Source organism: Mus musculus, chromosome 4 (genome assembly GCF_000001635.26).
Source record: "Mus musculus strain C57BL/6J chromosome 4, GRCm38.p6 C57BL/6J".
Lineage (NCBI taxonomy): Eukaryota > Metazoa > Chordata > Mammalia > Rodentia > Muridae > Mus > Mus musculus.
The window spans coordinates 76,386,866-76,411,203 of record NC_000070.6 but is presented as its reverse complement, the minus strand read 5'-3'; the positions used below and the strand labels follow the sequence as shown (position 1 = coordinate 76,411,203).

General features: G+C 38.6%; 1 protein-coding gene across 41 annotated transcripts in view; it reads left to right on the top strand.

Moving 5' to 3' along the window:
* The window catches only part of Ptprd (protein tyrosine phosphatase, receptor type, D), a 2,270,506-nt gene that overhangs the window by 1,800,539 nt on the left and 445,629 nt on the right, over window positions 1-24,338 (top strand). Inside the window, exon 2 of one of the 41 annotated variants that reach the window (XM_030253328.1) lies at window positions 23,057-23,154. The exons of the other annotated variants lie outside the window; for them this stretch is intronic. The gene's annotated coding sequence lies outside the window, so the exon portion shown is untranslated. The remainder of the gene's footprint in view (window positions 1-23,056; window positions 23,155-24,338) is intronic. 41 annotated transcript variants of the gene reach the window in all.

Sequence of the window (24,338 nt, the reverse complement as noted above, 5' to 3'; positions counted from 1 at the left end):
CAGTATGTAGAACTCTCAGTTCCTTCTCCAGTATCATGCCTGCCTGCATAGAGCAGTGCTCCTCACCATTCTGGTAATGAACTATACCTTTGAAACTGTAAGAAAGCCTTCAATTAACTATTTCCTGTAAAGGAATTACCACGTTCATAGAGTCTACTCACAGCAGTAGAACACTGACTAACACAAATCCTTACTTTTCATATTTGAATATAAATGGTAATGGCATGTATACTGCAAGTGCGTATACTAAACACACACAAATAGGGCTGAAGAAATGCCTCAGTGGGTAAGAGCACAGACTGCTCTTCCAGAGGTCCTGAGTTCAATTCCCAGCAATCACATGGTGCTCACAGTCATCTGTAGTGGGAAACACCCTCTTGTGGTGTGTCTGAAGACAGCTATAGTGTACTCATACATAAAAGAAATAAATCTGTAAGCACACACAAATAAATGTGTTTAATTTGTTTTTACTTTGGTTCATTTTGTGGGGTTTTTTTTGTTTGTTTGTTTAGATTTTTGTCATTTTGTGAGAAATTCTCATTAGTCTAGGCTAACCTTGAACTCCCTCTGTAGTCATTGCTTGCTTTGAACTCCTAATACTCCTGCCCCTGCTAGGAATTAAGTCATGTTCATCAGGCATTGACTTTCATTTTTAAATTTTCCAACAATTTATAGAAATTTATCTTGTACAATTTGATTATTTTTAATTATACACTTAAAATAATTAGATTCATTTAAAAGGCACACATATGGGAATATTTGTTGTCTTTTGCCCTTGTTTTTTTCAATATATGGGTGCATTTCCTTTTCACTACTCTTACTGAGGGAGGATGAGACTATACCCTGTCTAATATGCTGCCTGTGAACATCTTTGTCTGCTGGGAAATGTGACTTTAAACATCTTGACATAAAAGCACTCAACTCAACTATCACGGGAGGCCACACTTCCTTTATACCCTGGTTTTAGTGTGTCTAATTGTGTCGACAGGAGAACAAGACACAGGGAAACCCAGGAGTGAGCCTTCTTTTTGCTTTTGCTCCTGATTATGTGGCAGATGAGAGAATTATCTGGTAATTCTAGCTATCAGAAACTTCACAGTGCTGGATCACAAAGGGATTGTGGCTTTAAGTCTTTCCCAGATAATTTTACTGAAATAGTCAAATATAATGTAATAGATTAAAATGTACACCACATTTTCAATGAACTTTTATATTAGAGAAGCATATAAGACTGAAATTAATTTATTCCTATAAAATCGAAAGAAAGAAAATGTGCTGGAATAACCCTTCTATATTTTATACTTCAGTTTATCCAGAGTCAAAGGAGTAACATGCTGGCACACAGACACTATCTTTACTGAGCAGCAAGAGCATCTGATTCAGAGAGAAAGGGCCAGGTGCTGGACATATTGTCTCCTCTAGTGATTTCCTTTCATCTTATCAAGGTTAAGAATTAATCCTTTGCTTCTTCTCTTTGCAAAGTCAGCTCTTGTTAGAACATCCTTTCTTAGCATTTGTGCCACCTTCTGGTTCCATGATATTTTGTATTTAACTAAGCAGTCAGGCATCGAAACAAATAGACTACCTTCTTTTACTTCTTCCTCTAATGTTCTTCTAAAGGACAACAGAGGAACCCCTCAGGAATGTGCTGTAAGGGCAAATGGGTGTTTTGTAATGAAGATGTTTAAAGTGTCCCCAAAAGGCAGAGTTACAATTACAAAGCCAAATCAACAGTTAGTCTCAAATTTTATAACTGTGAGAAGTAAGTGTGTTAGCAATGGCATGTCCTGAATGAGAAGCAGTGATCTGTAGGAAACATCTGGGTGTTTGATTTGTTCTTGGCACAAAGAGAAATGTGCTGGTCTACTAGAGCTGACTGGGGGTTCTAGCTACTGGTTCTTACTGCTCGACTTTGACAGGCCATTTAACCTTACGGAACCTCTGTGTATTAGACTGTGAAACGAGTATAGTTACATTTCAGAATCACTGTGACAACTGAAGACATTGTTTGTCTGTCTGCTCTGGTAATATGTTAACAGTAAAGAAAAATAGGCCAATTAGTTGGTGGTTAATAAAATTTGATGTTATAATTACTATTGTAAGAGAAAGCATTGGTAATACACATTGTTAAACTAATTTAAACTCCATTTCTTTTCCACCAGTATCTACCAGAATTGTGAAGAAAATCAAATATCATGAAGCAAAAAGGAGCCAAGGCAAATTTCCGATGTCATATATAAATACAAGATAATAGCACTATTTAAGTTTAGGTGTTTAAATTTGTTTTCAGTTAAAGTTAATTAAAATGTCAGTGTCCATAGTTTAGGTTGGAACTCGCTTCATGAAGCGAAACCCTTGAAATTACAACAGGTAATGAATGTTGATTCATTCATTGTTTCAGATTTTCTTAATCATAATTTCCTTTTTATTGCTTGACACATAGGAATCACACTAAGGCCCTGCACATTCTTGGGAAGTTCTATAGCACTGAGCTGTGTCCCCATCCTTTTACTTACACTTGCAGTTAAATGCTAGCTGAAATGTCCTAAGTTCCTGTTAAGCTGTGCACAGCTCAGATCACATGAAGACAATATGTTCATGAGTTTCTACTTAACTATGTACACATTAAACCACATAATGTTTCTCAATTCAGGTTACACATAAACAATTAGTTCAGGAGCATAATATTGGCCAAAGTTGATGTTTAATGGTGCTGATGATATTTTTCTTTTAAAGTGTCTGAGCAATTAAGTTTAGTTGTAATTGGTTCCAGTTTGTCATATTAGTTTTATTCTGGCCATAATTATCAAGTGTTTTGATCTGTATTCTTTTCATCAAAAACCTTGAAATTCTACCCATTCTAGGAAAAAAGATAATACTTGTTTTAAATTTAGGGTAGTTATTAGGCAGAATAAAACCATTAAGTGCCCTTCTCATAAAAGGTTTGCCTATTGTCTTAAGAAATACTTCAATCTATAACAATAAAGAAGAATATATATATCTTATATATCTAAATCTATATATATAGTCTATATTTTAGATTTTAACAATAAAGTACATAAATATATATATAAAATTTCTTTGGGTACTTCTGAGCAAAATTAAAGATAAAAATATGAAAAGTTTATTCTGCACAGTAAACTATTGTTTTTTTTTTTTTTATAAAAAGTCTCTTGGCTCTCAAGGCAATTATTGAAGTTTTTTAAGTCACTCAATCTCTCTTTTTAGTTTTGGGTTGGGTTGGAGATAGGGCATTACTATGTAGCCCTCACCAGCCTTGCATCTCCATGTAGCCCAGTCTAGCCTTCACTTCACAGCAACTCCTTTATGTGCTAAACCTCTAGGCATGAACCACCACCTCCAGTAGTAATTTTTGTTTTGTTTTTAAAAGTGCACTCAACAGAAAGTGAAGGTTTATAAAAGTGGAAGTATACTAATGTGAAAGCATGTCATCACCATAAAACAGTCTTCCTGTTTATGACTATAATCAATAATATGTTCACGGGGCCTTACTGAGGGAAAATACACTGTAAGAAATAAATTCCTTTTTTGTCTACCCACCTTGTGTGCTCATGTCGATGTCAAATGCTAGGATCCTCTTCAGGAGAGTTAGACCTGCAGCAGTAATGTGTGTGCTAGTGTCCTCTGCATGAGAGTTAGCACTGCAGCAATAATGTGTGTGCTAGTGTCCTCTGCATGAGAGTTAGCACTGCAGCAGTAATGTGTGTGCTAGTGTCCTCTGCATGAGAGTTAGCACTGCAGCAGTAATGTGTGTGCTAGTGTCCTCTGCATGAGAGTTAGCACTGCAGCAGTAATGTGTGTGCTAGTGTCCTCTGCAGGAGAGTTAGCACTGCAGCAATCATGTATGTGCTAGTGTCCTCTGCATGAGAGTTAACACTTCAGGACTGATGTGTGTGCAGCACACGTTTGGAAGAAGCTACAACAAAGTACACGAAGGCAAGGACTGCTCTGCCACCCAGAGTCCTTCTGGCAGACCCATTCCTCCCCCCCCCCCCGCCCCCGGCAGAGTGTTCTGGAATCTTTTATGGAAAAAGACTGAACTTCAATAATTTAAGATGTTAGTATGCCTAGTACTAAAAGAAGATTCCTCTACTTGTATTGAAGTATCTTTTGTCTATTTCTAATGAGGAAGCTCAAATAAGGTAGCAAATATAGTATGAATTCCCCACCCCACCCCACCCGACTCTCTCTGAGAGCAATATTTTATTCATGTACAGAAAACATAGCAGTGTATACTTAACCCAGTTTAGTGGTGAGTTCTTTGACCTTGGCCTTTTCTAGCTTTGCAATTTGAACCATTGGTTTTGGACCCAGCACATTGCCTCCCCAGTGGCAACAGATCTCATCCTCATAATTATCCTTGTAGCTTTTACCAGCCTAGTCAGAGCAGAGCTCCTTTGTCTTCCTAGTTAACTAGCGTGAGGCAAAAGTGGTATATCTGTCTTGTGGACTAGTCATTCCAGCCTGACCTGCCCCGTGATGATGCAGTAGAGAACTCCTGCCTTTTGATAAAGAACAGGCAAGAAGATCATCATTTCAATAGCGTCTAAGTTGGACGTCCCCCTTTGCCAGCAACTTAGCACTGGCCAGCAGCCCTTGCTTCTTCTGCTTTGTCTCTGGCCTGGACTTGTGGGCAGGTTTACTCACCTAGGTAGCTGTTGTTGATCCAGAGCCTGAGTGAATTGGTTAATGGAAGGAGGTACTTTGAGTCTCTTATAGAACCCTTTGCCACTGTTGACCAATGCAGTGTGATCGTTAGAAGGAGTGAGATCTCATTTGGGCTAGATGTCTTGTCCAGTGCTGAAGGACTTAGGACAAATAGGGGATTCACCACATTTTTGACCCCCTGCTTCTTGAGAACTGTTGGGTCTGGGGACCCTTTCTTCCCCTTGTCTTTCTTTCCTTTGAGTGTCCTATAGCCCATACCACCCTGAATGTGCTTGGTCTTGGAAGCTAAACAGGGTCGGGCCTTGTTAGTATTTGGGTGAAAGTTACACTTTCTATATGAGTTTGCTAACAGAACTTGACACAAAAGCTTTTGTGAAGGAGCTTGATTGGTGTGGTTACCATAGCAACATGGTTGAAAGGAAGAAAGAATTCCTTTAGGAACCTTTTCTAAATGCTGTTTTGTAACCCATAACGATATCGCTGGCCTGCCATCCCCGTGTGAAGGGAAAGAGATCACTTTGAGGGTCAACCTGGTGTCTTGTGTTTATAGATTATGCTAAGCAATCAAGACTGCTTGGCTCCTCTCATAGTCCCATAGCTGAGATAGTTCTGTTCTTCAGGATTCTGGGAGAATAGGAACCTCACACAGGAGCTCTTTATGTTTGAAAATGCACAGAGGAAACTGGATCCAGACCAAGAACCAAATTCTGTTCATCGAACTTGCTAAAGCTAATGTCTGCTACAGATTTTTAATTTCCTGTTTATCTTTGTTTGAAATTCTTCAATTTATCAATAATTGGTTTTGTGTGTGATGTTGCTGTTTTTAGGAGACAAAAGGGTTTTAACCAGTAAATAGATCAGCAGGGACTTCATTTAAAACCCTTCCTGGTGGTTTGGTATTCTGGAATTAGTGTAAACCCCAAGGCTTATATTTGCACTTTGCTTTGTTATAGGGTAAATGTCTGCTCCATTATCACAGCAACTGTGTACAAAAACACATCAAATCAGTCAAGTACCACCATAGGGTGTTTTCCAGAGCTTAAAATGACCTAATGTTTATTTCACTTATACCTTCAATAATAACAGCAGTCAGGCCTACTCTAACTACTTTTCCAATCAGCCACGTTTGCAATTTTTCCTTTTTACTCATTGGTTTAGGACCTTGGTATCAGATGCTTCAAATTTGACCTGCTGACTTTAAATAAAGAAGCATAACTTCAAGGTTGTCAAGGTGTAATTTTGTAGAGGAGATAAGAAGGAAAAAAATCACTTTATATTGATACACATTTTTAAAGGAATGTGACACATAGCTTCTAACTTTTGGATCCCATGATTGGTAACAACATTCATACACAATAACATGACGAAATTATATTGGAGTAATGTATTTACAGAATAGTCTTTTGAATTCGTTTTCTAGATGCTTACTTATAATATCTAAACCAATGTTTTGTTTGGTTTTGCTTAATTTGAGTTATCTGAAAGGATCCTGCCTTTTAAACAAGCTATTGGAAATCTCAAATTATGCTTTGAGTAAAATTCACTTCAACTCTCATTGTATATATTTAGGAATTTGCAGATTGTCTTGGTATGTCTTATGGTTTTGGTGGTGTGCAGTTGTGGTGATTAAGTGTGTGATAGCCACAGCTGAGACTTGACTTAGAGAATGCATCTGATGCTGAGCTTATGAAGCCAGGTCCTAGTCTCCTCCTTTGTCCCAATCCTCCATCTTTTCCTCCTCTAAAGAAAAATGAAGTGATCACTATGCCCCTCCTTAGATTTGGGAACAAAACACCCATGGAAGGAGTTACAGAGACAAAGTTTGGAGCTGAGATGAAAGGATGGACCATGTAGAGACTGCCATATCCAGGGATCCACCCCATAATCAGCATCCAAACGCTGACACCATTGCATACACTAGAAAGATTTTATCGAAAGGACGCAGATGTAGCTGTCTCTTGTGAGACTATGCCGGGGCCTAGCAAACACAGAAGTGGATGCTCACAGTCAGCTAATGGATGGATCATAGGGCTCCCAATGGAGGAGCTAGAGAAAGTAGCCAAGGAGCTAAAGGGATCTGCAACCCTATAGGTGGAACAACATTATGAACTAACCAGTACCCCGGAGCTCTTGACTCTAGCTGCATATATATCAAAAGATGGCCTAGTCGGCCATCACTGGAAAGAGAGGCCCATTGGACTTGCAAACTTTATATGCCCCAGTACAGGGGAACACCAGGGCCAAAAAGGGGGAGTGGGTGGGCAGGGGAGTGGGGGTGGGTGGATATGGGGGACTTTTGGTATAGCATTGGAAATGTAAATGAGCTAAATACCTAATAAAAAATGGAAAAAAAAAGAAAAATGAAGTGAAAATGAAATCAAACTGCCAGTTCTATAAAGGAATACCATTATAAAATATGGAAAATGAGAAGACTCATCCACTCCCAGCATTAGAGCTATAAGGAAGCTAAACAAGATTTGATTGTACTTAAGAGGAAAGGGTGGACTAAGAGTCAAATTACAAATGTTTTCTGACATATTATGTGTTGGAATGAGCCTCTCCCCAGGTAACATGGATGCACTTATAAATAAAACCTCAGGTTCTGTTATGGATGTCCCTGCAGAAGGTCAAGTGCTTGTGTTTATCCTTTGTCCTGTCCATAGACATTTGCATCCCTCAATAGATGTGCAACCTGTGTTGTGACCATGTGTGTGCTCTGCATGTCTGCATAGACAGCATTCTTCCAATGAGAGGTTTCTTTTCTCTTCTCTTCTAATACCAACCAAGCCACGGTTGTTTTGTTTTTGTTTTCTTCAACTTCACCTTGTGTTGTGTCTCAGCCTTGGGGTTGCTGTGTTCTGTGTGTGCTTACAGTTTCAATATATTTTAACTTGCAGAGGTCTGCTAGGGTTTTCTCTCTACATATTTGGGGTTTTTTGTTTTTGTCCTCTCTTAGATTCCCCCTTATTCACATTTTTTACAGAACTTAATTTTTCTATCGGCTTCACGCTGGCAGCTTTACCCTACTTCCTGAGCACGCGCTTCCCCACTCCTTCCTTCCAAGCACCTTGTCTTGGCTCTCATAGCAGTTCTTTCTCAAGAGATTCTTCCTGCCATCTGCCCTCTCATTCTCCACAATGGCTCTCCATGAACCTGTGTGGAAGGCAGCTTGTGTGGATAGATGTTCCTCTCAACATGATTTTACTTGCGTTTTTTGAAACATAGTCTCATTATGTAGCTCCAGTTGTTTTGAATGTCACTGTGTAATCCAGGCTAGCTTGAATTTGTGGTCCACCTGCCTCTCCCTCCAGAGCACTAGGATGCTTTGTTTTGTTTTTAAAGTAAAAATTAAAAAGGTTTGGTTCATTTATATATGTAGGATCGTTTTTGCCTACATGGATATTTGTGTGCTCATGTGTGCCTGGTGCCAGGTGGAGGTCAGAAGAGGGCATCAGTGTTCCTAAAACAGAGCTGCCACGTAGGTACTGTGAAAGAAACCAATGCCCTCCGCATGTATAGCCAGTGCTCTTAACCATTGAGTCATTGCGTTAGCCCCATTATTATGACTTTTTAACCATACCTTTGTGGCTATGGTTTTATGATGACATAAATTCTATCCTGGGCTTCAAGATAGCACCCTAGATTCTTTTAATAGATGCCTAAAGTCCATTTTTACATGTGCACAATTTGTTTTCAGTTGTAAATCAATAAGCATTTATTGAGCATCCATTGTGTGTTGGGTGCTGTGCTCTGCGGAGGCAAAGATGCATGATCCATGGCCTGTGCTCTTTTAGAGATTAGCAATTTAGAGGGAGGCAAGTAAAAGTCTGATTACACTCCACTGTTCTGTGACACAGGAAGAAGGAAAACACTCGAGAGGTGTAATTAACTCAGACTAGGAGTGGGAAGAAAGGTGAAACAGAATCAGAGAAGGCTTCACACTTCAGGCTGTCAGTTTCCTATAATTTTTTTCTTCAATAAAATAATTCTTTCTGTAGAATTACAAGTTGGGACTTTATTTCTTAAATATGTATCTGTAGAACTCAGTCCAGCATCTCATGTATGTTTACCACATGCATAAATGCAATTCTGTGGCTGAAAGGAACATGTTTCCCATCCTGTGGAAGAAAAGGAAGAGAGAAATGCATTCTGTCCTTTGCTTCTTCAAGTGTTCAAGGCCCTTCCGGATTTGAATCCTATATTCCTTAATGTCTAGTAGGCCCCCTGGCCTCCCACCTTCCTTTCCCCAGCTTTGACTTTAAACTGTTCTCATCTGCAGACTTAATGATGGTACCAATTATTTCTCTCTCCAGATCACAGCCTTGCCCAGAATTAACCACAGTGGAGCTCTTTTGTTATGGTCCCTTTGAGGCTCACCCTGTTTCATCCATAGGTTTTCATTAGGTGTGGCCTTCCTGCCACTTCATAGCTATGCAGTGTGTGTCCCATTTTCTTAGGTTATTGATGAGCATGTCATGAGTAAGAGAACTGAAATCTGTGAAAATCAAAATAGAACTCATCCCTTGCTCTTCTTTATCTATCGGGCTACGTAATCTATCAGAGACTAGATTGTCTTAATTGCTTATTTATTTATTTACAGTCTTATTTGTGTGTATGTCTGCATTAGTTTAGGTATGCTGTGGCAAAAGTCTGAGAATACCTGCATGAATCTTTTCTTCTACTGTATGGATTCCGGTGTTGAGCCCAGGTCAGGCTCCCTTCACCTACTGAAACATATCTCCAGCTCTGAGATTAGTTTGACAGGACTGGGTCTACACTAATCTATTAGTTATTACTCAATATTCTGTTTTCTTTAAACATCAAGGGAACTAGATGTTTCTCTCTTTCTTTTTTAAAAACCTTTTCTCTTGAGTAACTGCTTAGATTTTTATCTTATCATATAACTTCTATTGTGCCTTGCCATATAGGATAACCTGGTCTGGATTCTAGGATCCTCCAGGACCTTCAGTCTGGAGTTGAGGTTATATGCATGCATCATGATGTCTGCTAAATGGATTTCTTCCTCTACAGTGCCTCTCAGGTCATTTCAAGGTCATTGCTTTCTTTGAGAATGTTGGTCCATTTTGTACCCTAAGCAGTGTTCCTGAGAGTTTATAACATTTATCACTTTCTCTGGTATCAGTGACACTCTTTAAGATGGTTCACTGAAGGTCAACACAAGTTCTACTAAAGACTAGAAGAGTGAAATAAACTCACGCAGAGGTTTTGGCTGGTGCCTTTCGTTTCTGGATGATCTTTCATTCTTCTTTGAAAAAGAAAAATGTTGCCTATTTTATATGTGTGATAGATAGATGCAATCCATTGCTTAGTTAGCTTAGCAATGAAGGGAGTATAATACTGTACAGAAAAAATTTTTTTTGTTTTGTTCTTTTTTGTTGATGTTGTTTGTTTGTTTTTTAAGTCAGGGTTTCTCTGTGTAGCTTTGACTGTCCTGTCTCACTTTGTAGAACAGGCTGGCTTCGAACTCAGAAATCCGCCTGCCTCTGCCTCCCAAGTGCTGGGATTAAAGGCATGCGCCACCACGCCCGGCAGAAAAAATTTTAAAATGATATTTTAAATAATTGTTTGAGTGTTTCATATAATGTGTTTTGATCGTATTTATCCCCTAACTTTTTTGAGATATATCCCGTTTTGACCATGTATACCCCCCATGTCGCCATTCCTTCAACTTCCTGGCTCTGTTGTATATGCCCATCTCTTGCCACCAATGGATAAGTAAGTAAGGCGTGTACATACATTAATTTTTCCGTGTTCCTGACTGTGGTGTAATGTGCCTACTTGTTTTTAGTTTCCTGATACCAAAGACGTGTCTAGGAACTGTGAGCTGAAATAGGCCCTCTTCTCTAAGTTGCCAAGTAGTGTAGCCAAAACACCCTTCTATGTGTTTGTTGATTGCTTTGTAGCATAGTCAACCTGCCAGTAGCCCTTCAGCTAAGGGTGTAACATTGTGCCTGCCTACTACCAGCTTCCTCCATGCTGGGATTTTGTCTTGCTTGTTCTTAAACTGTTCTTATTCATGCTGTGACAGCTTCAGTGAGGTCATGCATCGTAAATGGTTTCTTTATTGTAATCTCTGGCCTTGGCTCTTACACTGTTACTGCTCCTCCTTCTGGAGTGACAGCTGAAGTTTAGGGGAGGGAGATGAGGTGGACATCCCATTAAATCTGAACCTCCACAGTCTCTTATTATATACATGTTGACCAGTTGTGGGTCTCTCTGTAAATCCCTATCTACTGCCAAACCCTTCTGATGAGGGTTCAGAGATACACTAATCCATAAATATACCAATAAGTCTTACCCCCAATACTATCTCAATTTAGCAGAGTAATTAATAGTAGGTTCTTCCATAAACCCTATGTCCTATGTAACCACAGGGTTTTAGGCTTTTTAAATAATGGTTCCAGGATAGGTTTTATGGTGTAGAGCAGGACTTAAAATCAATCAGAGCCTTGTTGCTTATCCTGAAGATATTCTTGCAACTGTGGCAACAGTGGGTATGTCTGGCAAGGAACAGTCTTATTGTAGCTCATTTGGTTTTCTAATTAGGTAAGATGGATGCTCTTTCCTTAGGAGCTTCTAGTACTATGAAAACCAGCTAGTGGAGACAAAACTTCAAGGTTAGTGCTTGCTTCATTTTTCTAACTTTTATATACATAAGTGTGTGGTATCTTCTAAAATAAGGTCTTACTATCAAGTTTGGCAAAGTACAAGATCAGTGGTAATCACCTATAATTTTTAGTGGACTATGGGAACTCACTGACCAACAGCTCAAAAAGAAATAATCCATTCCTGATAATAAAGTTTTAACGTGCTAGAGTAAAATGTCTAGTTGGGCTATTGTACCCGTGTTATATGGAAATTCTATATAAAAGTCTATTTATACATGTAAATGTCTATGAGGAAGTATATGTATGTGTTTTAGAAGCTTGTATAGGTAGGTTTTTATATGACTGTTTCAAAAGGCTTTTGTTGTTTAGTTATCTGTCTCACTATTCCACGTTGGGCATCAGTATTCTCTGTGCAGTATGTCCTGACCTTTTTAAGAGTAGAGAAACTGTATGAACGTAAGCAAGCAAGCAAGCAAGCAAGCAGGCAGGCAGATATGTAAGCAAGAAGTATACAGTACATACATGAATTTTTCTGTGTTCCTGACTGTGGTGTAATGTGCCTACTTGTTTTTAGTTTTCTGATACCATAGACATGACTAGGAACTGTGAGCTGAAATAGGCCCTCTTCTTCTCTAAGTTTCTTTTTGTCAGGATATTTTTATCATAGCAACAGAAATGAAACTAGGACACAGAGTTTGCATAGAAAAGGGCGAATTTCTGAGTGCTATGCAAAAAATAAACAAAACAAAAACAAACAAAAAAACAACCCCCCTAAAAAACAAAAAAACAAACAAACCCACAAAGTTCAGCTTCAGTAGTTGTATATGTTGAAACTGAATTACCATTGTTTTATTTTCTGTACGCAATGTAATTCCTCTACTTACCACTATAAAATGCACAGATACTTTTAAATTTGTAATTATTCAACTATTTTATGGATAGCTACATGGAAATATATAAACATGCATATACACCTATATGTAAACATACACACACACACACACACACATATACACATACAACTGCATTACATATGTTGTGGTTCCTGCAGATGCTAGAAGAAAGCATCACATCTCTTGGACTGCAGTTTTTAGCTGTTGTGAGCTACATGAGCTGGGTGCTAGAAATCTCCATTTTATAATTATACTTTTTATAATTGAAGCAATATATCCCCCTCTTCAGGAAACAGATTTTATCTTTATCTCTGATTCAAGTCTTGGAATAAGAAGGCTCTTTCGGGAGGTAAGAAGTGATGCTTCTGCCTGGCGTGCTAGCTCATACCTTGAACACCAACACCTGGGAAGCAGAGGCATGAGAAGGTCTGGAAGTTCCATGCTAGTCTGGCCAACAACAGAGAGTTCCAGCCAGTGAGATCTATACAGTGAGATTTGGTCTCAACAAAACAAAGCAAAACCTCCAAAACCAAACCAAAACAACACAACCCAACACCCAACACCCAGCAACAAAAACACAGAAATAATTGTTTCTAGTCTACCTTTGGACTCTGTCTCCTGATAGAGTTTGATTTTTAGTTGTAGCTAGCAGGGTGTTAGTGGAAATTGTGTTTTGAGCAGACATTGTGCAAATGCTTCGACTTCCAGTACGCTAAAGTCTTAGGAGGAAGAATCACTATTCAAGGACAGGTTGGGCTACAGGTCAAACTCTACTACAAAAACAAAACAAAAAAAAGAACAAAACAAAACAAAACAAAACAAAAAAACAAAAAAAAAAAAACCAAGTATCTCTTATGTAAAATAATGCAATGTAATATAATATATAATTAACCATGTAATACTAAAGTTTTTGTTACTTTCTTTCTCTGTGATAAAACACCCTGACAAAAGCAACCTAAGACTCCGAGGAAGGATTATTTGTCATAAAATTGCTTGAAGGCTACAGCAGTACAGTACATCTTGGTGGGGAAGGCAAAGCTGTAAAGAGGAGGGAAGTCTTGGCAGCACACACAAGAAATTGGTAGTTCCCATTGTGAGTGCTTTAGGAAGAAGAGTGTGGACAGGAAATGGGCCAGACAATGAAGCCTCAAGGCTCTCCCTAGTGACCCACTTATTCCACCTTGTAAAGGATCTACAACCTTCCTAAATTACACCACTAGCTGGAGATCCAGGGTTTAAGCAGATGAGCCTAGGAGAGACATTTCACATTCAAATTACAATGTGTGTGTGTGTGTGTGTGTGTGTGTGTGTGTGTGTATCTTTGAATCATCAATCTAATGATTATTGATTTAGTTCCTCAGTCATGGGCCTTTCCCTTGAGCATATCATTCACACATTTTGACTGTTTACCTTAAGTTGGGTGCAATGGAGAGCCACAATGTGCATATTGCCTGTAGGATCTGAAACACGTGGACACATGGTTGGTTCAGTTCAGTGGTATAAAGGCTGCATTACTGTGGGGATGCCACACTTTAGGGCAGTCAGCCATTTGTCCAGATAAGGCAGAGAAATTTGTGAGCCAAATCAGGCTGGTTCCTAATTGTTCCCAGCTTTATTATGTGCTATTAGTCAGCTACTGTATCATTCGATCCTTTCTGTCACCTTTGCCCTCAGTGGCAAAGAGATTCCATAAGTCACAATGACATTCCACCTCAGGAAGCATTGCTTTTCTGTTCAGAGCTTTCTCATAATGGAGCCAACTCAATGCTTTGGTTTGTTCAGTTATGAAGTACAGGGGAAATACTATCCAGAGGAACACCCGTTAAAGCAATAGAGACAGGTACTGGGAGTGGGGATGCCTGCTCCTGGGTTGCTTTACCCCAAAGGAAGAATCTGGAGACCAAGGACCTAACCAGCATCTCTTGGTTTTAATTCCTTTTTTTCTTCCGGGTTAACTTTTGAAATGAATTGCCAGAAAGTTTGTGTTGTTAAGTTCTACTTTCAGGGGAATCAGATATTTAAAAGTTAGAAGTTAAACCAAAAGAGAGGAAAGAAAGGAAAAAAAATCACATCTTGTTGATTCTCTGATAAATCCGAGGATATATCTCCTTGTGGTAGCAGTTAGTAAATGCTAAAGACTGACTGCTGCTTAGAATGGGATAAGTGCTACAGGTACCCCTAGTTTCTGTCCAATTTGAGTCTTTCTTTAAAATACCAATCAGGTTTTAGGAGCAGAGGATGGTAAGACCAAGGATACATATATCATATATCAAAGCCAAGGAGTCCCGTATGCTGTTTGTATCCAGGAATGATTATGTGTGCCTCATAGTCTTTCCAAGTTCACACTATGACAATAAACGCAATCATTCAATAAAGTTGGCAGCTCTTGTTTTGTCAATTAAAAAGAATGACTATCAACAGTGATTAATTGGATTATACAAACATTGCACAAACAGCCCTATAGTAATAAACACCCTTTGTGTTGCAGGGAGGCATATGCTCTTCATATCTATTAGGGCTGCACTTTGGCCGAGAGGCCTGATGAATTGGCTTGCATTGTCTTGTCATGCAGCTGTCACAATGGCTCTGATAGCAGGTGATACTTCTGTTAGAACATGTCAGCTTTGTGCTTATCTTTCATGACATCTATTGAGGGAAGCTCCCGTGTAGATTTGATCCAGACAATGACCTTGATATTCCTGGTGAAGAATAAGGGATCACAATTATTGTCATGTGATGGAGAGATGTGTAGCTGGTGCCTCACACCCATCACATTAAATTATCGACCTGAAACTGATAATGTGATGAGTGCTGCTGGTTCTTGACAATACAGCTGTAGCTGCTGGGTTTATACACCGACTACACCTTCCACCAGCTCTTGTACAGGATCCACTGAGATGATCTCATGTATGTCACTATGCTTTCAGGTGTGATAGGAGAGACTCTGATGTAGGTTAACGTCAAGTTCAGTGTAAGATCCTTAAGGACTCCTTTGAATCCAAGAAGTAGAACAAAAGTCAATAGTTTAACTGACAAGGGTTTTATGTTTTCTTTTGTTTTGTCTTGTTTAAGACAAAATTTCGGGGAGGTATAAATAGAAGCATACCTGAACTTAAAAAGAGCAGCTCATTGTTGGACTCATGACTTCACTGCTGGTACCATGAAAGGTTGGAAAACTTGCTAACGGCCAAGAAGCTTCTATTGTCTTGTCTGTGAGGTGGAGATGCTCCCGGACTGTCTGCTTACCACTCTGTGTCAAGCAGCTGCAAGAAAATTGGAAGTGTTTTGTTTGTTTGTTTGTTTAGAGAACATATCACCCTACAGTGGTAGTACTGCTTTACTTATTTGCATATCTATGTATTTTAAAATAGCAAAATGTGATGTAACATAGTGTTTTAAAATTGGCCTTTATTTTGCTATTTACTCTCTACCAGCTCCAAATTCAAAACTGTCCTGTCTCAGCATTTTTAATGCTAGGATTAGAAATGTCTCATGATGTCTGGGCTACAGAGAGATAGCATATAGAGTGCTACATTGCACATCAACCACTGAGAAAATATATACTTGAGTACCAGAAATGTAACTGTTATCTGGTAACCTTACGCGTGCCATTTCTGTTCTTCTTTAGCCCTGTGAAACTGTAATTCCTAGATGTTCTCCTATTGTTTTTTTTTTTTCTCTGTTGTCATCTTTCCTCTGCCTGACACTTCTTTTCTCTCACCATGCTCTTTCATTTCTCTGTGATGCCGAAGTTCAAATGCTTTGTCTGTGTCAAAGCCTGTGGTACTACAGTGCTTAGAAAATATATCTCAAAATGCATGTCTACGGCTCTATAGCTAGAGTTTGATTCAGTGAATGCTAGTCTAGACCCAAGGATTCAAATGTTTATTAGCACCTCATTTGAATCTTATGCAAATGCATTTATGAAAGGCATGGGTTCTGAACACGCATTATTAAAATCTAGCAATCATTTGTTGAATCAGATGAGATTGGGTATTTTCAGGATGGGATGGCATAGACAATTTAGAGAATCAAAGACATCATTGTCTATTATTTTAAGTTAAATCTGTGCATTGACTTCAATCACTAAGTTGGCTTTACATAAAAATGAAGAGCCAGCCAGCACAAAAGGATTATTGAATGTTTCTGGGGTATACTATAGTAAGCATTAGAAATCCATGTATGTTTTTTATGGGTACAGTAAACTTTATTGATGATAATAGAGAATAGGTCTAGTCTTATAGTTTATTATTTTGAAGAGATGATATAACTACAGCAACTCCTATAAAGGAAATCATTTGATTGGGCTGGCTTACAGTTAAGCAATTTGGTAAATTGTCATCATGGTTGAAGCATGGGGGTACACAGGTAGATATGGTGCTGGAAAAGGAGCCAAGAATTATATATCTGGAATGGCAGGCAGCAAAAAGGGAAGTGAGCTACTAGGACAGCCTGAGCTTTAAAAGCCTCAAAGCCCACCACCAGTGATGTACATACTTGAGCAATATCTCACCTATTGTAATAAGGCCACATGTCCTAGTCTTTTCCAGTAATGCCACTTCCTATGAGCCTATTGGCTTCACCAAAAAAGTCTCCTCCTCCTCCTCCTCCTCCTCCTCCTCCTCCTCCTCCTCCTCCTCCTCCTCCTCTTCTTTCTCCTTCCCCTCTACCACTACCACCACCTCTTCCCCCTCCTCATTCTTCCTTTTCCTCTTCCTCTTCCTCCTCTTCTTTCTCTTCCTCCTCTTCTTTCTCTCCCTCCTCTCCCTTTTCTTCTGTCTATCTTGGGAGGCTGTGAGGGGATATGTTTAGTAGATTAGGTGCTTAGCTTGGGTCATGGTCCTTTTTGAAGCATAGAGCTTCTCTTTCTCTCATGCTTTTGTTGGGGTAAGTGGTCCAGGGCTTTTTATTCCATGAATACCATTTGAATTGTGAAGTCTACCGCACTGTTGCTTTAGCTAAATTCATTGCCATGCACAGAAATCAACTTGACTATGTTGTCTTAGAGGGCAATTCCAGCCCCAGTATCAAAGATGGAGGAGTAAGTGTCACTGTTAAAATTTCTGGAGACAACCTGGTCCTCAGTATAGCTGAGAATGTCCCTTAGAGAGCTCTGTGGTGCTTGTTTCTCCACCTTCTTGATATAGTCATACTGGGCAGCCTTCTTCACGTATCAGGTGAGATCCATGGCAGACATTTTGGGAGTTTCCCATTCAGTTCTTGAATGATCTTGCGTAAAGCAATATCCAGGCCAGTGGATTCAGTGATCATGTTCTGAGTAGTCCCCGTCATCAGGGCTATCCAAACTTTTCAAGGTGTCAGTGAAGGCTAGGACTGTGGTCAAGAGTCCCTCAATAATACCAAAATTGTCATGATGACTTTTCCCATGAGGCCTAAGCAATTGGTAGTTAAAGAGGCATGTTCGCAATCTTAAGAGTGTTTTCTCATGATCTGTATGAATCACTGACATCAGCAGAAAAGGCAGAGATGATAAATCTTTTGGTTCCATTCTTTAAATAAGCCACAACTTTCTCTAAGGTGGTGAAGATGCCAGGAGACTATATAAAAGATTTGGAAACAGCAACATCCCATTTAATATTGATGGAGTCTTGCTCCTAGAGGATTGAGATGCCTTTCTGGGCTGGAATTTGCTAATAGGCTTTTCTCATTCACAGACTTTACTGGTCCAAGGAACTTATTGTGGGTAACATCAGACTGGGCTATTGTAAGATCAGTGAAGGAAATATTGATGATGATAGTATTCATGTTGCCAGAGTTGGAAGATAGTCCTAGGGACCAAGCACTCTATATAGCCAAACTCATTTCCTGTGACCTTTACCGCAGGTCTCACAGGCTGGCAATGAGTAAAAGATGTGGCTGTCTCTGGAATGGAGCAGATTATAGATCCAAAGCCACATAAATTTTAAAGCTTCCACTAGCAGACAATCTTTTGATTTGGTATTTCATTGTCATTATTTTAATGTTGGCAAGGATAGAATTAATTACAGCAGGACTTTCCATGTAAAACGACCTAGTGATACATTGCCTTTAAGGTGAAGGAAGGAAGCCAGTGGGAAGAAGCAGGGTTGGTTGCTTTTGGCTAGCCCATATACTTTTGTAGTCATACTTATTACCCTTTACGTTTTCATATCACAGTTCAGTTAAAGGAATGAAAACCAGGAGTTATGATAAGCTTTAAAGTAGTGCCCAGGAAAAAGAAGTACAGCAAAATCAACTGGGGAGAGGAGGTGCTATATACTAGCTTAAACTGAATGAATCAGAGTTTCATTGCTCATCAGATTTATCCAGAACAGTGTCAGTAGCATGCATATTGGTTAGTTATTAGATATTAGATATGGCCTCACAACCCCAGCCATCCATCCCTCCTATTCTAGATGCTTCATTAAGGGAGGTGTATCTCTAGGGAAAAAATGGAAGGACTGTAGATTTGAAAGACAGCACAGCAGCAGTAAAAACAACAACAACAATAACAATAACAAAACCAAAAAGCTTAGGGTTACAAAACAAGTTCAAGTTATGAATAACCATGCAAGACTTTCTGCATTTTATTTCATAAATGTATTTAACAGAGCGATGATTAAGCTATGAAGCGAACTTTGACCAAAACGATATTATTCCAAAAAAGCAAAACCATTTATAAAAAAGCAATTCTAACTTTATTAACCATTCACAAATAAAACTACCCATGTAGAGATCTAGTGAGACTTTCTGAATAATAGTTCAATCTCTCCTAATGTGCAGTTGCTTTGTTTGTTTGATTACAGTGATTATAGTGTTCATTAGTACTGACTGGGTAGGTGCACTGGCTCATATCTTCAGATAAGCTACGGTCTGTGAAAGCTCACAGCTTCTATTTTCATCAGCTTTAAACTGTACTTTCCACTTCTCTCAGTGTCAGCAGCTATTCCTTTAGCATAAATATTTTTATCACTGTAATTGTGATGGAACAAAGACAATTCCTGGTTGTTCTTGCATTCTGGTTGTCCTAGTTATTACGCTGGTGACAGAATTGGGTTTTTGTTTCCATGGACTAGGTTATATCAGTGGGAATTTATTTCTGGAACCTTTATAGTACATCTCAGAAGAGCACTCAAGTGGAAGGATCAGTTTTGGATTCTGAACATGGGCAAAGTGATTTTAAAATATGTTTTTAATAGGGATCCACATATCTCTTCTATTAAATCCCACTTAAATATATGCAATGTAAGAAATGTCAGAATAGCTTCAAAATTTGTTAGTGCAGGGCAGTGATCGTGCCATTCTGAAGCTAGCCAAGGTGGAAATCTGCTATGGTCCTGCCTTAGGCAGATAAAATTCAGCACCCATGGGGCTTTGTCAGTACTTAATATTGTCAGGTATCTCAGATCATGAACTTTGGAACTACACAACTCACAGAACGTTAAGGTGGTTTGTATATCTCTGGAAGGGCAGTGATGGTAGCTTAGAATATGTTCATTACACATGAACATGGGTTCTCTGTTTTAACAAACTCAGAAGACAGTTGTGGTTTCGAATTTGTAACCATTTTACTGGCAATGCTTTTTGAAAGCCTTTGAAAATGTGATATTTATGTGCGCACAAAGATGTCCCAGTTATCTCCAAAAATAACCACAAAAATATATGCTGTAAATCATAGTTTGGACCTCCAAAACATGTCTCTGTTTCTATTCATGCATCTGCTTTTCTTTGTGTTACAATTGAGTTCTATAGTCATTCTGTAATTGTCAGCTACCATCTAAGTTGCTTTGTGGACTTGAGCTACTCAATTTACTAAACATTAGTTTCTCTGCTATAATTTGGACCAAACCAATCTCATAATTGTTATGAAATTGAATGGCCCCAGGCATTGTGTAAACAGCATCTTGATTGGTTTCCCTTCTCTTTCTTATATTTCTAGATGGTAAGAATGGGTTCTGATCCAGCAACATTGGCCTGGTGGGCTCAGGTCCTACAAAAAGAACAGGCAGAAAGTTTCTTCCAATAGAGAGACAGAGTCGCTTTTGTTTCTCCCCCCAACCCTCTGTGTTAAAACAGAAACAGAAAATAAAATTTGGTAGGGTATAGTCACCAAGGTTTGCTTCCATACCTTGAAGGCCTATGATGCTGCCCTGTCTCTGAGTCCCTTCAGCCATCTCTGTAGCTACCACACAGTTTACATGGGGTTTATGGGTTTACTTGCCTGTCTTCGTCATGAAACGATGAATGTTCAAGAGAAGGGACCAGGCCTTATTTACTCTTCAGTGAAATAAAATGTGTCCAATGCACAAGTTCTTTAAGTTAAAAAGCAGTAGAGAGAAAAAAAATTAAACTAAAGGAAATTCATGCCAAGTGCCTCAACAGTAAGAATAACTCATTTATACACATCTGTAGTTGTATTAAGAGGAGAAAGAATGTATATCAAAAATAAAGAGTGAAACCAACTAAACATAAAAGAACAGTTTGAGCTTACATTTTGGAAAATGTTTTAGCCATGGATATTTTTGGTAGTATTCTATGGCATTTGGTGTTTTTCTCTTTTTCCATTAAAATCATTATCATGAATAGGGATATAAGATACATTCTATTTTTTATATTAATTTTACATTAATGTGAATTCAAGGAACCCAAAGTTTAAAGATAACTCAATTGTAGTTGTTAAATGAGGTTTCAGTTGAATTCAGTTTTCTGGCTGGCAAAACTAATTCCATTTGTTTTTGTAATTTATTAGAAGTGGTCAATTCTTTCAAGTAAATTACAGGATAAGCCTAAAATTATTATTATTGCATTATTATTATTATTATTATTATTATTATTATTATTATTATTAACTCAAGGTGTTTGTCCACATGAAAGAAGAGAATTTTTTTTCACAAACACTTTGCAAGTGTATCTACCAATGTAAAAATAAAAATGTAGCTCAGAAAAAAGTAGTGAATCCAGGGCTTGTCAGTTACATCGCAAAGATACTGTCACTCAATCCTCTATAGTTTCCTAATGATCACTTACCATATGAGAAAACTGAAATTGAAAGTAATAGATTCTCCAAGATCGTGTAACGACTATGTGCTAGCTCTTGGGTATCATCATTGCCTGCATAGGTGCCTGTAGGTATGGGATCTACAAGTCTCCTTGGAAGGATAGAAGGAGAAACAGAATTTGATGTTGGAAATGTTTGGTGTATTTGGGGGTGTTGTGTACTCAGTCTACCCTGCTAACAGGTGCATCCAGACTTCTCCCAGGCACCCAAACTTTTGCAGTCACTTTACTCTTTTTTTTTTTAAGTTTTATCTTTTGTATTTTTTTCTTTTCTTTTTTATCTTTCCTCTTTTTTCTTTTTTCTTTTTCTTTTCTTTTTGCCTTTGGAGTAGAAGATATAGTTAGAACGTGCTGTGATTGTTCTGTCCTATGGTTGTTAGGCTCCACGAGATAGACCTTTTAGCCTTCTGTTGTTAATGAGATAAAACAGAGAAACAGTCTCGGGACTCTTGTGTGTACCTTATCATGAAACAGGCATTTCTGCCTTTTCTTCAACCATTCTGCTCTGTGAACTGACATCTGCAGAACAGGAGAAAAGCTGTCTCAAATAATCTTTGTGAGTCTATGTATATGGATGACTGAAAAAAGTTAGAGGTCTCAAAAATCTCAAACCACAGTGAGAGTGTGGTAGAGGTGAAAGAGAGGGAGGTCTTAGATACAAAACAAAGATGGCGAGCTCAACGTACTTTTTCAGATTGGAATAATTTTGGGGAAGAATATAGAGACATAGTCAAGTACTAGGAGAAAGTACATACTTAGTGGATGAGTGTGGCTGAGAGAGAGAGAGAGAGAGAGAGAGAGAATATGAAACCCTAATATTATGGGATTTTAAAATTTGAATAGCTTCTGTGTGAACTGTAATGAGAAAACGATTATTTATTGATTGATTGATTGATTGATTGATTGATGACTGAAGTGGGCAGGTGAGATGGGCGATTCTGGGAATGGGTTAATGGGTTGGGGTCTTCCAGTTACTGGTGTAATTCCCCCCCCCCCTTTTTTGTCCTGATGTGAGGCTTTCTCTTAGGTCATAAAAGTAGGTACATGATGCAAATAGCCAGTTGGATAAGGAAATTAAAACCAAGATGGCATTCCAATTAAGTAAAGAATAATTACTGATCATTTCAGTAGGTTATGATAGTTCTTCTTGTTTTACAGTTTTAGAGGTTACATGACAGCCCTCTCCCAGAAATGCTCTTTGGTTGAGTCAGCTCTTAGTTAATATAGTTTCTGCTTTTCTCCCATGCCGAGCTAGCAAACCTCATTCATTGAATAAATTATTTTTACCCCTGATACAACTGATGCCACTTGTGAAGTGGAACGAAAGTTTCGTAGGGCAACAATAAATAGTATGTTGGAATTTTCATACTCATTTTGCTTACATTTTGAATACCACTTACAGAATTGTTTAGCTATTCACTTCGCACCCCTTCTATATCTTTAGAATGTTAACATTGTTTATAGAGAATTGTGATAACACAATCACAAAAGGGCTAAAATTGAGACTCAGGATGATAAATATTGTGACGCATACCGGATAGTGCTGTTATTTGATATCATTAAGGAGTTACCTTTTGATGTTGTGCCATGAGTAACCCTTATTATGCAACATCAAAATGATTAAAATATGCTCAGAATGCACAAATATTTCCTAAATATCCATGAAATAACTCCACAAGCACCTGTTTAAATTCTCATAGATGATGTGAAAATGTTTAGTTTATTGTGTATAGCCAAGGAGATGAGCTAGTAGCTATTTGAATTGACGGTAGCTATCACTGACTTTTTTCTCTTGATTCATCTGAACAGTTGTGAATGGAAGGTAGCAGCACCTCCCGTTGCCATGTACTGGGAGACTGGCAAGAGAGAAACTGCCAAGCCAGCGGAGATAGTTTGACACGTAGGTGGTAGGTGTGATGTTTCACATGTATCATTTCTACTCCTTGAAAAAAGAAATAAATTTACTTACTGGTACACTAAGATGGCAGATGAAGAAATTAGCCTAAGAAATTTTTTTATGTTCTAGACTGTTGCTCAAATCTAACTTGACCCAGAGCGTTCTCATACATTTATGCAGCTTTTTAGTAGTATAGTTTCCTGACCTAACATACTTTGGTCAGTTTAGAGAGAGACTGAATGGTTCAGAGGAAACAAAACAAGGATCGGTTGTCTTTTTTTTTTTTTTTCTTATAGATTTTTTTTAATCCCGGAAGCAAATAAACTAAGTTAGCATGCATTTGATGTCAGACAGCTACTAGATAGCTGATGTACATATGCATATATCTCAAGTAGGGGGAAGGGAATGGAGTGAAGATAGCTGTTCCCTGTCTGCAATTCTGAACACTGGTCCAGGCCAGGATGCTTGTGCAGTGTGCAAACTCACGGATGTCAATATGTACATACCATCTCTGCACTAATCAGTTAATTTAAATTTCTAAACGATTCTGTTAACATTTGCTTTGGTATAGTAGAAATTTGGGGCTTGAAAGTAAAAAGAAAAAAAAAAACTCTGTTTGTTTTGGGTTTCTGGTTTACTGTTTTTAAGTTTGGGACAGAGGTTCAAATTGAAGTGACCCGGCTTCTCTTAAGTGCCACTCCTTAATGAGCCATCTCAAAGTATCCCGTTTTGTTTTTCGAGTCTGAGAAAAACCTTCCCTGGATTGACTGGGGTCAAATAGCAGTCACTGTGTGTATTTGTGTGTGTGGGTGGGATAGTGGGTATTAAAAGTGTAATTAAGTGGGAGGCTTTCTCTGCAGAGAGCTGCTAAGGTAAATAAGAGTAATGGCTATTCATTACAAAGTGCATCTAAACATGAAGGCTAGATGTTAATTGAAACTGACAGTATTGGCTGTACTGTCTTGATTGGAAAGGCAGCCACATTTTCATTAAAGCTTTTGAGCTCCTTGTCTCCCAGGCTTCACTTCTGGGAAGATGGGAGCAGGAGTCTCCTTTACTAACATTAAAGAAAGCAGAGCTGGCAAGGTAACAGTGTCTTCCTCCGCTTGCTGGTGGCTCTTAACCTGATTGTATCCTTGCTTTTTCTTTATCACTGGGCTACATATTTAGTGTTTGTGCCTTACATACTTTACA